Source organism: Neoarius graeffei, chromosome 13, assembly GCF_027579695.1.
Source record: "Neoarius graeffei isolate fNeoGra1 chromosome 13, fNeoGra1.pri, whole genome shotgun sequence".
In the NCBI taxonomy this organism is placed as follows: domain Eukaryota; kingdom Metazoa; phylum Chordata; class Actinopteri; order Siluriformes; family Ariidae; genus Neoarius; species Neoarius graeffei.
The window spans coordinates 56,487,891-56,501,699 of record NC_083581.1 but is presented as its reverse complement, the minus strand read 5'-3'; the positions used below and the strand labels follow the sequence as shown (position 1 = coordinate 56,501,699).

The following is a 13,809-nucleotide window of genomic DNA, read 5'->3' as shown; positions in this document are numbered from 1 at the left end:
CTTCTTGGCTGCGAATGGTAATTTAGGAGGAAATGAGTTCTATGGCAAAGCATGTCAGAAAAATCGACTTACTGACACTTTTTAAGTCCTCATCATCTAACCCAGTTATTTGTCTCTTTCAGTCACACAGGGAATGTTGAGACGTGTGATTCATGCATGAAAAATGAACAAAAAATAATGTGTCCTCGGGATTAAAATAAATTATGACGACTGTAATTACATCAGGTTTCAGTAAGTCCAAGTGTGAATAAGTTTGGCCAATATTATTAATATGAACAAGCTTCAGATGTTTTAGCAGTAATTATGCTTCATTATCAGCAGTCTGAACTGATCCAAGGTGACTAATTCACTCCTAGGTCTATTTTGATTGAAAAAGGATTCAGTACAAAATTAATGACTGAGGATGCAAATATTTCAAACGCTTTTAAATCTTATATTGTGATGGTGAGATGGGTAGGACGTGTTATCCAGCACTCGAGTAGCTGCTCTCTGGTACCTCATTTGTCATGGAGCTATGCTGCTGCTCCTCGTAACCTCACACCTTAAATTGAGGGCACTAATAGCAAATGGAGCCTGGTCCACTCCTGTTAACTGATCCAGCCTGAACCACTTTACTGGGATTGGAGCTTCAATTGGAATTGATTTGATATTTCAGATTCTTGAAGAATATCACCTTTTTTTTTTTTACACTAAATATCTCAATCATTTTTCCAATAAAAGTCGCTGTTAATGCTTTCATCATTGTGTCTATGATTTCATAAGGATTATTCATTAGAGTGGAGATCGTGCGAAAGGAAGAGTCCCGTTCACTAGTCGTATCTGAGATCGAGCTGAATGGGGGACGTTTCAGGGCATGAGAATAGTCCTCAGAGTATCTATGGCTCTGGTAAACGTGGCACTATTATTGTCAGGTTAAGCGCTTTAGCTTGGGAGATTTCAGCAGAACGTAAATCTGAATAACAATGCTGTAGAACGTTTGCCCATATTGAGCTTTTATGAGCTTTGCACCATTGTGTAAGATCACATTAGGGTTTTGGAGCTTGAGAAATGAGCCACGTGAGATAGTGTTTATGTGTCCATACAGAGTGTTGCTTTCACTCATATGGAGGAGTATTGGAGAGGATTAAGGTGTTAGTGACACTGAACGGAAAAAGCTTTCAAGTAGTTTAAAAAGGTGTGTGTGTGTGTGTGTGTGTGTGTGTGTGTGTGTGTGTGTGTGCGCGGTTACTGCTTTACTATAAAAGAAGAAAGAGCATTACAGGAGAGAACACGATTGTTTTCCAAAAATTCTTGCGTCATTCAACCAAGCGGACGCTCTGAACTTTCTCCAGAGACGACGGGTCTTTGAGGTTTAAAAAACACAGAGTAGGGTTTTTCTTCAGTTATCACAATACTCTCAATACATGCTGAAATCACTTTGTACAAAATAACACTCTGTTCCACACTCCGTGTTTGTATTTGGGACACAAATGTGTGGCAGCGTCAAACACGGTCTATACCTTCAAAACGATCAATATTGTTCAATGGACACGCGTGCATGTTGTAAAGCACTAAGCAGAAAGAAAGGCTGAAAAGAATAAAAATTATTTGATACCAGTGGCACAAATTGCTTGCATCTGCTGTGCTGTCAGCTGGCTCAGGTGCTTAAGTGCTACATTTATGTACTATTAAGATCATTGTGTTCTGTCACCTTCATGCCTTAAAATATCAGCACTTGGAAAAGACTGATTGCGTGTGGGTGCGTGGAAGTAATAGTATTGGGTGCTTTGAAAGGATTTTTGACCGCTCAGGGTTTCAGGGTTGTCAGGTCATGAATTATTAGTGCTTGGGTAGTGGTCATTTCATCAAAATTATTGGCGTGACCAAAATGATCTCCGAGAAAGAAAGTATGAATGATGAATACAAAATGTTTCCTTGTTTTTCCTAACACGATTCTCCTCCAGCATTTCTGAGCAGTTTTTGAAATGTACATGTTTGAATTTGAATTTCTAGCACAATAGAGACAAATACTGCTCCAGAGCTTACATAAGTGCAGATTTCATCACAATAGCACATGAGATTCAGGGGGGCAGCACAAACAGATTTAGGGCAAAGAATCAGTGCTGGCCATAACTCAGACAAATATTCGATTAACAATGAAACAAAATACCTCCGAGTTAGAAATCATCAACAGGAGGAGAACAGCATGTCTGTGCTTCTGTAACAGACTTGTTTTGTGTGCGATTTTCACCCTGAAATCATTGTAATTTTTCTTCTTTCATGTTTCGCTCTTATTCCTAGTAACATCTTGAGATGGAAGAATTTCATATTGTTGATTTCATCCAATAATGGACTGACTTGCATTTGACTCGAGCTTTGACTTTAGTCGTACGGTCATATTTTCACACCTTGTTTTCGTGCTCTGTGACAAAATAAGGCTTTTCAAACTTAATTTAAATTTGTATTTAACAGTTATTTGCCTCAGGCTCAGTGAATATCGTCTCGGTTATTATTCACCCATATTCACTGAGTCTGAGGCGGATAATCGTTTCAGTATAAATACACAGGCGATTATTTAAAAAAAGAATTTATTTCAAACTTCAAAAGCAGCATGCAAATGTAATAATGGCATGTGCAGACTTGTGCCACTTACCTACACCCAGTCACATAAAATACTTTGTTTTGAAGCAGATTAAATAAATCACAATTCCACCTTCCCTTTGAATAGTTTTAGACCAAACTTCATAGCATCTTTAGTGCTTTGAAGAACAGCATTTTCTTTCATCATTTGTAATTCTTCCTCACTTACAAAGTGATTGGCCGCCATTTTGCCGAGTTGCTCGAGGTGATTATCGAGAAATAGTCTGAATTTCTCAACCAATCAGCGTACACGATTTCCTATAGATGACTTGCAACCGCGTGATCAACATGTGCTATGTCATGAGCGTCTGCCATGATGGTGGATATATAAAGCAATTAGGATGGCAGCCGCTGAAAGCGTGTCTGTAAACAATGCTGAATTTTCTCAGTATTACCACGATTTGAACAGTCGAGCGAAGATACAAAGAGAAGATATATATGTGTGGTTTTGACCCATATTATTTCAAAAAGCATCTTTAGTGATACACGTGTTAAAATTATAACAATGACCGAGTGAACCACGACAAGAGAACGCTCATTTTATAGCAAAACTCTAGCAACACGAAATAAAATTCTTCCATAGTATTATTGAGAGAGCTTTTGAATCTCACCTGAGATAAAATGATCACTGCAAACACAAGCTGTTTTGGTTTTAGCCTCTGTTAGATCAGCCCTGCCGATGTTGTTCAGCTGTACTCGCCTCCTCTCCATACTAAGCCTCAGAGTTTCCTCGCCCTCTTTCCGAATCACGGACGGAATTCTAAAAAATCGGAACATGCCATGGTCACGAGTACTGTTGTGACCACAACCGTATACAGCACAAAGATATAAAAGAATGCTTAAAGCAGGGGAAAAACAAAGAGAGTTGCGTACGCGTGACTATGTTTTGTAATGTCGCTTGACCCCGCATTTGTATATCCACCAACATGGCTGACATCTGGGTTTCTATTTTGCTTTGACGTCACTTGCAAGTCAAAGATAATCACCTATGCATTTATACTAATCATGATTATTCATGCAGATTAAAAAAAATGTACAGAATTGCAATTAAATAAGGAAATATAAATCTGTGTGCATCCTACTGGCAACTTAAAGATCCTAATGGGACTCTAAATGAATATTAAAAACAGGAGGACTTGGAAAGTAAACCCATTATTCCTATGGATTAAAAACAAAAACATAGACATGACTATATTTAATGTAAACCTAAATGTATGGTGTGCCCAAGGTCCTTTCATAAAATGATACATATTTTGGCATTTTTTGATCACCTGTGTATTTATACTAATATTTGTTCAAATACAGTCCTCCTTAAAGGGGAACTGAGGTCATTTTTAAACTTACTTTATTTCTTAATTAACGTGTTATTCAATTAAGTTTTCGGTTTTAGTAACCTTATATTGTGACTCGTATTGGCAACTAATTGCAATTAAATATTATACTTATCGGCCTATTCGGTTTTTAGCCATGTTGAATTTAGTTCGTTTGGTCCACGGCAGGCGTCGCTTAACCGTGTGATCTTCACGAGACTTGTGCGAGACTTCGAAACGTGAAGTGTCAGCCAGGTGTCAGTGCCACCATTTTGAAAACTGTTTTCCAAATGAAATATTGCACAAAAACGAGTTTAAATGACGATTACTACCTACTTTTTTCAAACTTTCCTGATAGCTTTCAAAACAAACAAAACTTCCAGCTTGATTACATCAGCATTCGAAAGAGGGCGCGCGCGTCTTTTGACAACCCTTGTGTCCGAAATCGCTCCCTACTCACTATATAGGGCACTATGGGGACGCCATTCTGTAGTGCTTTCCGATACCTTAGTGAGGATTATTTACACCCTATATAGGGCACTCAAAGTATCCCACAATGCATCACAAAAAGTAGTTTACAACGATGGTCACTAACCAAAGCAATATATCCCATCATGCATTGTGGTCGCACTGAAAGAAATCAAATTAAGTCTCAAATCTGATTTAATAAAAGCCAGCAGCAATGAAGAAAGTATTCAGCCTTGATTTAAAAAAAAAAAAACTGAAAGATGCAGGTACTTTGTATTTATTAATGTGGGAAATACGCTCAGTATAATATGGATTTAGTATAGGTAATTGTATGGGACCGAGTAAAATTAAGGATTAATTTCACGAGTGATTTCAAAACTTTGAAATCACAAGTGAAATTGATCCTTAATTTTACTTGGTCCCATACGATTACTTGTTTATAATATATAGGGCCAAATTCATACTTTGGAAGCCATTCAAGTTCACAACATTTGTCATTCACGTTTTCTGAACCAATCGGGGCGCAAGACTATCTTGCACTTTTGAATCAGTTTCTAAAGTGTCTTTCATCATGACACGGCGACACGACACGGGGATTTTGAAAGTGGTTTACAAAATTTTATTGGAACTTCTTTACAAAAGCTGATTGCTAAATGCAAGAAAACTCTGTGCTTGATCTAAAAGGAATTACAAATACCGTTCATCGTTATAAATTTATAACCAAGCAATGAACTAGCCAATAGCATTTCAGAAATCCGGCCCCGTGTTAAGGAAAAAAGCCCTCCTTGATTGACCAATCAGAATTGAGTAATTTGGCCCTATGTATTATAATCACAAAAACACATGCATGTATTTATTATTTTGAAAACCCACCAGCCGACTGATCTGGCACATTTTAATTGTGCGACAGTAATGACGTAAATACCAGCGTGACGGACTAGTGTCCGAAAGTGTTTTTCATTTTACCAATGAGCTCAGTGTATAGTCCTCTATATAGTAATTCCCTATATAGGGAGTAGTGAATTAGTGAGCGATTTCGGACACAGGGAACGTCGGCAGATGTCGGTCACTTTGATTTCCGCTGTATGTTTTACTTCCGTCCTACGAAGTCTCGCACAGGTCTCAACGAATCTTGTTTACGGCCATTGCTTTGACATAATGGACTGATGTATTACATAGCATATTTCAAACACTCATAACTTGCTATAGCAGTGACAAAATAGCTATCAAAAATGCGTTCCTATATTTAATAAAGGGGCGGCACGGTGGTGTAGTGGTTAGCGCTGTCGCCTCACAGCAAGAAGGTCCTGGGTTCGAGCCCCGGGGCCGGCGAGGGCCTTTCTGTGTGGAGTTTGCATGTTCTCCCCGTGTCCGCGTGGGTTTCCTCCGGGTGCTCCGGTTTCCCCCACAGTCCAAAGACATGCAGGTTAGGTTAACTGGTGACTCTAAATTGACTGTAGGTGTGAATGTGAGTGTGAATGGTTGTCTGTGTCTATGTGTCAGCCCTGTGATGACCTGGCGACTTGTCCAGGGTGTACCCTGCCTTTCGCCCGTAGTCAGCTGGGATAGGCTCCAGCTTGCCTGCGACCCTGTAGAAGGATAAAGCGGCGAGAGATAATGAGATATTTAATAAAATGAGAAATATAATTTTGATGATAAAAAAATTGCCTTCAGTTCTCCTTTAAACGTCAGAATATCAGGTCTATGTGCTACAGATGTTTTTTGGACAGTATTACTAATAAGCACAAGGCTGTTTGAGTGTTTTGAATACAGTCGGTGGTGTGCATGCTGAGGCAGCTTGGAGGGCTTGTAGCACTGCTTTTTCTACCTGCGGGGATCAGAATAGATAATTATGTATGTGCCTGAATGCGAAGAAGAGCAAGGAGACACAGAAATGAAGAGAGAGAGAGAGTCAGAGTGAGTAGGTGTGAAGGAGCAGCTCTGTCCACAGATGTTTGACCGGCTGTTCTCCCACTCCGAGTCTCAGATGGACTGGCATCGGTGGGTGAATCACGTAAATCACGGGTCTTTATTCAGTGTGGATGGAAGAAACTGGACAAAGCAGATGATGTTTGTCATGCATACATAAGTAGTGTGTTTTGCTGTCAGGAATTTGAACTCACCAGATAGAAAAAGTAACCATGCTTTACCTACTTTACATTCATCTATACAGACAGCACACCCCACAAGGCAACCTGACAGGAAGTAAAAGCTTTCACAGAAATACCATCAGGGGAGCAGAATATATTTGTTGTATAATTAACCGCAGACTAGAAACGGTCTTTATTTCTTTGTGCTCAGATTTGAGGAATTCATCTCAGCACGAGGAAATAAATACCAATTTAAGTTTGCTGTTAATTATTCTACAGATATATTCCGTTCCCTTGATGGGATTCTCTGAAAGCTTTTAGAAATACTATTTTCGAAACATAAAGAGCATTTATTTCAAGGGCTGTTTTGTGATGTCGAATGTAATAAAAGAGAATAAGCAAATTTCACTGCTCACTTATACTGCAGTATCGTTTTTCCTGCTTAGCATGTAGCTGATGAGAGTACAAGCCTTCCAGGATGGTAATTACATTAAAGACTTCACCGACATGATCATTAGTGGCTGTGTGATTCAGTAGAGAGCTCTGTAGCATTGCGGAAGAACACCTTGATCAATATATCTCTATGTTTTTGACCACGGCACGTTTAACTGGCTCATCTTTCTTTTTTAGCTGTGTTTCTTTGATTGGCTCGGTTAAAATGTTTACACTTTAGACATCACGCTGTCTTTTTTTTTGTGCTTAAAGCTTTGCAAAAGCTGCTAGATGCGTGCCAGATGATCTATAGTCATTATACTCAGCTGGATATCTGCCTTTAAAGAAGCGGTTTGTAATTCTTTGGGTCCTCTGTTGCCTGTGAGGTGAACTGCAATCACAGTGAAGTGAACTGTAATTTCTTGATTCATTCATCCAACTCAGCTAAAACTGTATACGTCTCATGAGTTGCTTTTTAGCTGAAATGGACAGAGTTTTGTTCCTACAACAGATGGAGAGCATTTCTGGGTCAGAAAGATGTCAACAAGTTTAAGAAAATACACTTTGATAATAAAAATGCTTCTTCAGGGCTTCTTTGGATGGTTTATGGTTCTAAAAGGATTCTATGTGGAAACTTTATGAAAGCATGAAAGCATACCCCTATGATTCAGGGTTCTAAATAGAACCTTTAAGCAGGCTTGTAGGACTTGAGTCCGACTCGTGCCCTAATTTTAAGGATTCATGACTTGACTTGGACTTGAGCACTGATGACTTGGACTTGGATTCGGACTCGTAAATAGGAGATGAGGACTCTGATTTTTTCTTTATTTTTTGTAACGTGCCATAATAATTTAGCATAAGATATTTATACCTGGATAACCATCCAAAGACATGCAGGTTAGGTTAACTGGTGACTCTAAATTGACCGTGAGTGTGAATGGTTGTCTGTGTCTATGTGTCAGCCCTGTGATGACCTGGCGACTTGTCCAGGGTGTACCCCGCCTTTCGCCCGTAGTCAGCTGGGATAGGCTCCAGCTTGCCTGCGACCCTGTAGAACAGGATAAAGCGGCTACAGATAATGAGATGAGATGAGATATTTATACCTATATTAATTTTGTGCAAGAGAATGCACATTCACCTGTTCATACATCATGTTCAGGAACAAAGTAATGTTAATGGTGCTAAAATGCCTGGAGAGAAGCCCCTGGGATTGTCCACTTTGCTTATACAGACTTCTCATATAGTGGGAAATAATACACTGCTATATGTTCCATGTGTAGAAGAACTATCGAGGAGACGACGGGGACAACCTTGAACTTCAATCGTCATTTGGCAAGACTCCACCCAGAGAAGTAAGTGACATGCTATGTTCATTGCTCTGTTGATAGCAGGGCTTGCTTGCTGAGCGATGAACTAGCGAGTGTTAACCTTCTCTCGTGTTATTTGCCCTGTTAATAGTGGGTGGGGCTTGCTGAGCGATGAACAAGCTTTTTATCTGTAGCCTATTAACTAAAACGGGGCAGTTAAGCAGTAACGTTAGTCCAACACAGTAGCAGAGACGCGTTCACATACTGTAAAGGCAGCAACAGCCACTATCAAATGGTGCAGTTGGAGTCTTGTTCTCGGACTCGACTTGGATCAATAGTGGACTTGATTTGAGGGTTTTTTTTAATGACTTGGACTTGAGTCAGACTCGAACACTGGGGACTCGAGACTGGACTCGGACTTGAGGTTTAGTATGGAACAGATGCTTCACTTCCAAATGAACAAGAGCTTAAGAAGCTGGAGGCATGTTGGAGTCACTGTCTACGAAGTATGGTAAAAGATGGATGGAAGCAAAGGCAAGTTACAGGAAGTGACGATGAAGATGAAGCGACAGATTATGCCTTCATTTACACAAATGAGCAGATTGAGAACATTCTCAAAACAACACCTCTACGTGACGTTATTTATACCCAATAGAGATCTTGCAGTCACGTGACCGGAAAGTACACAACCGCCATCTTGTCGGTCAAAAACACCGCTGAATACTGCTGCACTCGTGTACAGAATGGATCAATTTCAACCGACGGACTACACGGCTCATTTTTCTAATGAACAGATAACTAGATATATGTCTAAAATAAACGATCTACAGATTTGTGACCCTTATGGCTTACCGGACGGAGTTTTCACGACCGGATTTTGAACTGTCAGCGGAATACCCAGACGTGTATAATTACCTCATTAACTTTCCCTCGCTGTTCAGTGGTGAAGCCCTGCGTGCTTATAAATCTCTGGACAGTTATCTCTACAGAAATTCAGGATTTGTCAGTGACTCAGATGTGGCATCTTGTAAACAAGAATCCTCATTGGATGGGTAAGTCACTTAAGTATTGAGTATAGCACTGACCAGCCGATTATAGAATAGAATAAGGTAATTCCAAATCGTCCGTGTTGTTTACATGGATCTGGTGTTGGAGAGGTAGAGGCTTGGCAGTGGAGATTTGAGTGGCTGTTTTCTGAGCTTAGTCAACAGGCCGGCTCTGCAGCCTCGCTTTTGCTTCCGCTCCCGGCACCGCCTCCTTCGCTTTGCCTCCGATAACAATCCACGGAGACCCCGCTGGTCTCGCTATCTCATCCGGAATGTTTTTTTTTTTTTTCTCGTCCGGAATGTTGTGCATGCGATGGAAATCGCTACAAACCGTCATTTTCTGCTGGAAACCAATGTCCAGTAAGTCCATACGGTTGTAGTGGATATTGAAGTCCGGTACAGATGAACAACACGCAAAAATACACACAAAAAACATAAAAAACGTGCACAGGTAGGGAGAGCTTGTAGCCGCAGCCATTGTAGTAGAATTGTATATAGTAGGGTTTTCCAGAAGAAAAGGTAGAAGTAAAAGCAGAAGTAGACCCAGAAGTAGAAGTAGAAGGCGGAATATGGCATTTGACCGACAAGATGGCGTCTGTCACAATCTGGATTGGCTGTGACGTCACATGCAAGTGCTCCATACCTTAAGTAGAGTAGAGTGGGGGAAAAAGCCCCCGTGGGGTAATACGCCCCCGGCCTGTTTTACCCAAAATAACCACCAGATGGCGCAAAGTTACATTTCTATTGTTGCTATGGACTGGCTTGACAATGGGGATATACAAATATCCACTGTGGATCGCATATCAGCAATGCAGCGGAGAGAAATCAAATTTCATGGTAAGTGATATAATTTTCAGATATCAGTAAAACTGTATTTAGATAGCTGCTATTTCGTCAGATATCACAGCTGTGTATGTGGTATGAGTAGACAAGTCAGTACGTTAAAAAAATACATTAGGTATAAAAAGTTGAATCACATTTTGAAAGTAAGACCCTTTTTTGTAAAAGTGTAGTCTGTGGGGTAAAACGCCCCCTTAATGGTGGGGTAAATGGCCCCCAGGGGCCATCGTTTCCTTTTATCATAATTACTGTATTTCATACATTTCTGAATAGCAGATACATAGTTTTTAATAACATCTCGCTTACCTGGTTGAGTAAAGCAAGTAATTTGAACTTAATATTAAAAATAATTGAAATAAAAAAAAAATTGAAATTAAAATGCGAAATATAATAAAATAATGCATCTATTCATTAATTCAGGGATATTTTCTTGTTTCTTTCACATTATAGGCTTAAGTAAACACTTTTGCTATCCAAACAGCTTTTTTTGAGTGAGGGGGTTCTATTGCCCCACCTCAGGGGGCCTTTTACCCCACTGGGGGGGTAAAAGGCCCCCTTGGCACAATGTTTGTTTTTGTTAAAAAAAAAATTTAAGTATTAACTTTAGGCAAACTTTAGGTGGCATTATTGTTCATGTCACTGTTGTCAAAAACTATGATTAAAATAAACACATAGTTCATTTCAACTTGGAGAAAAACTGAATTTTCCTTAAGGGGGCTTTTTCCCCCACTCTACTACATCGGCCATGTTTGTCATGCAGAAAACACAGCAATGACTAAAATATTACTGTTTGCAAAACCGGAAAGAAAGTACTACTGTAACCCCAGACGAAGATATCTGAACTCTTTGGAGTTTCCAGTGATCAGGCGAAAAGAATGACCCAGTCATGAAATGGGTTCACCGACTTGATAAGGAAACATTTCAAGTCGCCTCTGTAACAGCAACGTCCGTTTTGTGGAGGAATCTACGCATAGAAGTACAGGTTAGTGACTTGACTATAACGCTGCCTTTAATCCTTCCCCAAGAGGGACCACCTGAAGAATACTTTTTTATTAACAATAGACAGAGCTAATTGAATGGGAATGCGTGAAATCATTTTTTTTTTCCCACTAAAATATTTCTAGTTCTAATTTTTCTTTTTGGAAATTAGGACAAGTGGCAATTTCTGTAATTGACATATAATTTCATATCCATATAATTTATTTAAATTGTACACAAAGCCACACTGGAAGCTCCTCTCTGATTTAATATCGCAGGAAGCCACACGGCCCCAAAAACATTTTTCAGCATGTTATTACACAGCCCTGTTATTTTAATCCATCATTAAGCATTAATGGAGCACTAAACACAGACTGAAGGCATATTTTCGCTGCCCATTGTGTTTGCTGCAAAACATCTCTGATAGAATCAGGGTCCCGGCTGAGGGCCCAACATCTCACTCGCTCTTGTGTGTGTGTTAAATATATTCCAGGACTGAAAGCAGCAGAAGAGGCTCTCTCGCTTCTTTCTTTATGAAGCCTTGCTGGTTGCGTGCCCACATTGAAAGCAAACAAAGAAATGGAGGTTTTTTTTTTTTAATCTTTGGCAAAACAAAGGTTATGTGCCTGCATGCACTCTGGCACACAGTGACAGCTTAATAGTCTTACATAACCCAGGTCCTGAAGGTACATTATTTTATCAGAGATGCTGACATCCATCTCTGTCTCATCCATCCGTCCTTTCTGACAGTGGCGTCTCGTTACAGGAACAATAGCAGCACTGTACAGCTCTGACCCTCGGCTCTTCTCCATCTGCTGCACGCCACTCTCTCTCTTTCTGTCTCTTTTTCTTGCTCTTTCAATCTTCCTGTCTTTCCTCCTCTTTCTCAGTGTCTATGAATTGAGGTTTTTCACCTAACGTCACAGGGTCACGTGACACCCCGGTGTCCGCCATTTTGAAGGTCAAGCTACATACTAACGCTGCAGACAGAGAGGGAGAACCAGCTTGAAAAAAAAAACGTGTTACAGACACCGGATCCAGTGTAAATAGCTGCCGGAGCGCGCTCCGGCTTGCTCCCCCTCAAATTAAGCAGCACGCTCCAGCTTGCTCCCGGAGTGCTCCGGCCGAGGTTCCAGAGCGCGCTCCGGCAGCCATTTACACTGGATCCGGTGTAAATAGCTGACGGATCATAATTACAGTAAACTAGTAAATCCAGTAAAGGAAAAACTTGAGACTGAAAGGTTTTAACTGTCATCCAAATGACTGAACGTAAACATTGCTACAGTAACATACTAGCTATGTTGTTGACATTAGCTAGTGCTAACAGCTAGCTGCTAGTACACTGCTACAACACAGACACCGACCCTAATAATACAGTTCTTGGTCATTGCCTGGTAACAGCAAATTTATAACGGGCCATGTCCCAACAGACTAAGAAGTTATTTCAATGACATTTAATAACATTTTGTTTATCCTGAGGACCGAAAGTAAATGAAAATGTGAACAAACCTTAGCTGTAATAAGATGGCGACCACCGGCTCCAGGGACGACCCACTGATGTAGGCATGTTACCCAGCCTGACACAAAATATTTGTAGGCATCCAAACTCTTATACGCTTTCAGATCAATACCTGTGTATGGCGATGGGTTTTTAACGACATAGGTATACAGATCATGTGGGCCGAAGTCAGGTAAAGACGAGGGCTTCGTGTACTTCCGTACGTCAGTGAACAATCCTGGTGGAAGCAGGTAAACGTCGTTCTCTAAGCCTGCTAACCTCAGTTTTTGCAAATACCTCTCCCTCTGCTCGCCCTGTAAATGCCCTACGTCGCTGGATAGTCTGCATCTCGCTCCTTTTTCTTTTATGTTTTTCGTTTGTCGCCTTCCTCGCATTCAAACTGATTCGAGCTGTGACGTCCAAAATGGCAGCCTCACATGACTTGGTCACGTGGGTGAAAAACCTCAATACTGATCTGATCTAACGTCATCTGCTTTCACTTCCTGAGTAACTGCTGACTGAATCACAGTACCATCAGTTTGAATTGTTATTCTTTCATCTACGAGTTATTTGTAATTATGATGTGTCATGGAACACAGTAAAATTTAGTGGAGCTGTAACGTCGACACACTCATTAAAGAGGTTGGAGCTGACATGATTTAGTAAAATAGGTTTTAATATGGGATAATACTACAGTACTTATTTACATATTTTTGCTCTCGTATATTGTTTACTGCCCAATAACCTGTTTATCTATTTCAGTGATATGAGTAATAGGTTTTATATTTATTTATATTTAAGTTGATTGTGCTGTGTCTCAAAGGCACAAAGAAATTTAGGTCTTGAAAATACTGACCGAGGCCTCTGGGCCGCGGTCAGTATTTTCAAGGCCGAGGTCACCGTATTTCATGATACGGACCGACCTTAAGCTGGTAAATAATATATATATTTTTTTCTTTACCAAATTCTAACAGAAAATGAGATCCCCCGAAAGGGAAACCATATTTAGAACAAACCTGCTACTCGGCTTTCTCCTGAAATGATTTCTTTTATTTCGTCTTCATCAGGGTAGTAAAACTTGCTTTCGCTGTGAACACTGTCATTATCGCTATCCATGCTGTAAAATTAATGCTATTATACTGAGAAATGCGAAAATAAATGTTGACAAAAAATTGCTACTATGTTTGTTGTTGTGAACGAGCGAGTCGCCAAAGGTCCGTA

General features: G+C 40.1%; 1 protein-coding gene across 3 annotated transcripts in view; it reads left to right on the top strand.

Annotated features, from left to right (window-relative positions):
• Positions 1-13,809, top strand: part of tafa1a (TAFA chemokine like family member 1a) — a 119,516-nt gene that overhangs the window by 10,074 nt on the left and 95,633 nt on the right. The gene's annotated exons all lie outside the window — the stretch shown is intronic.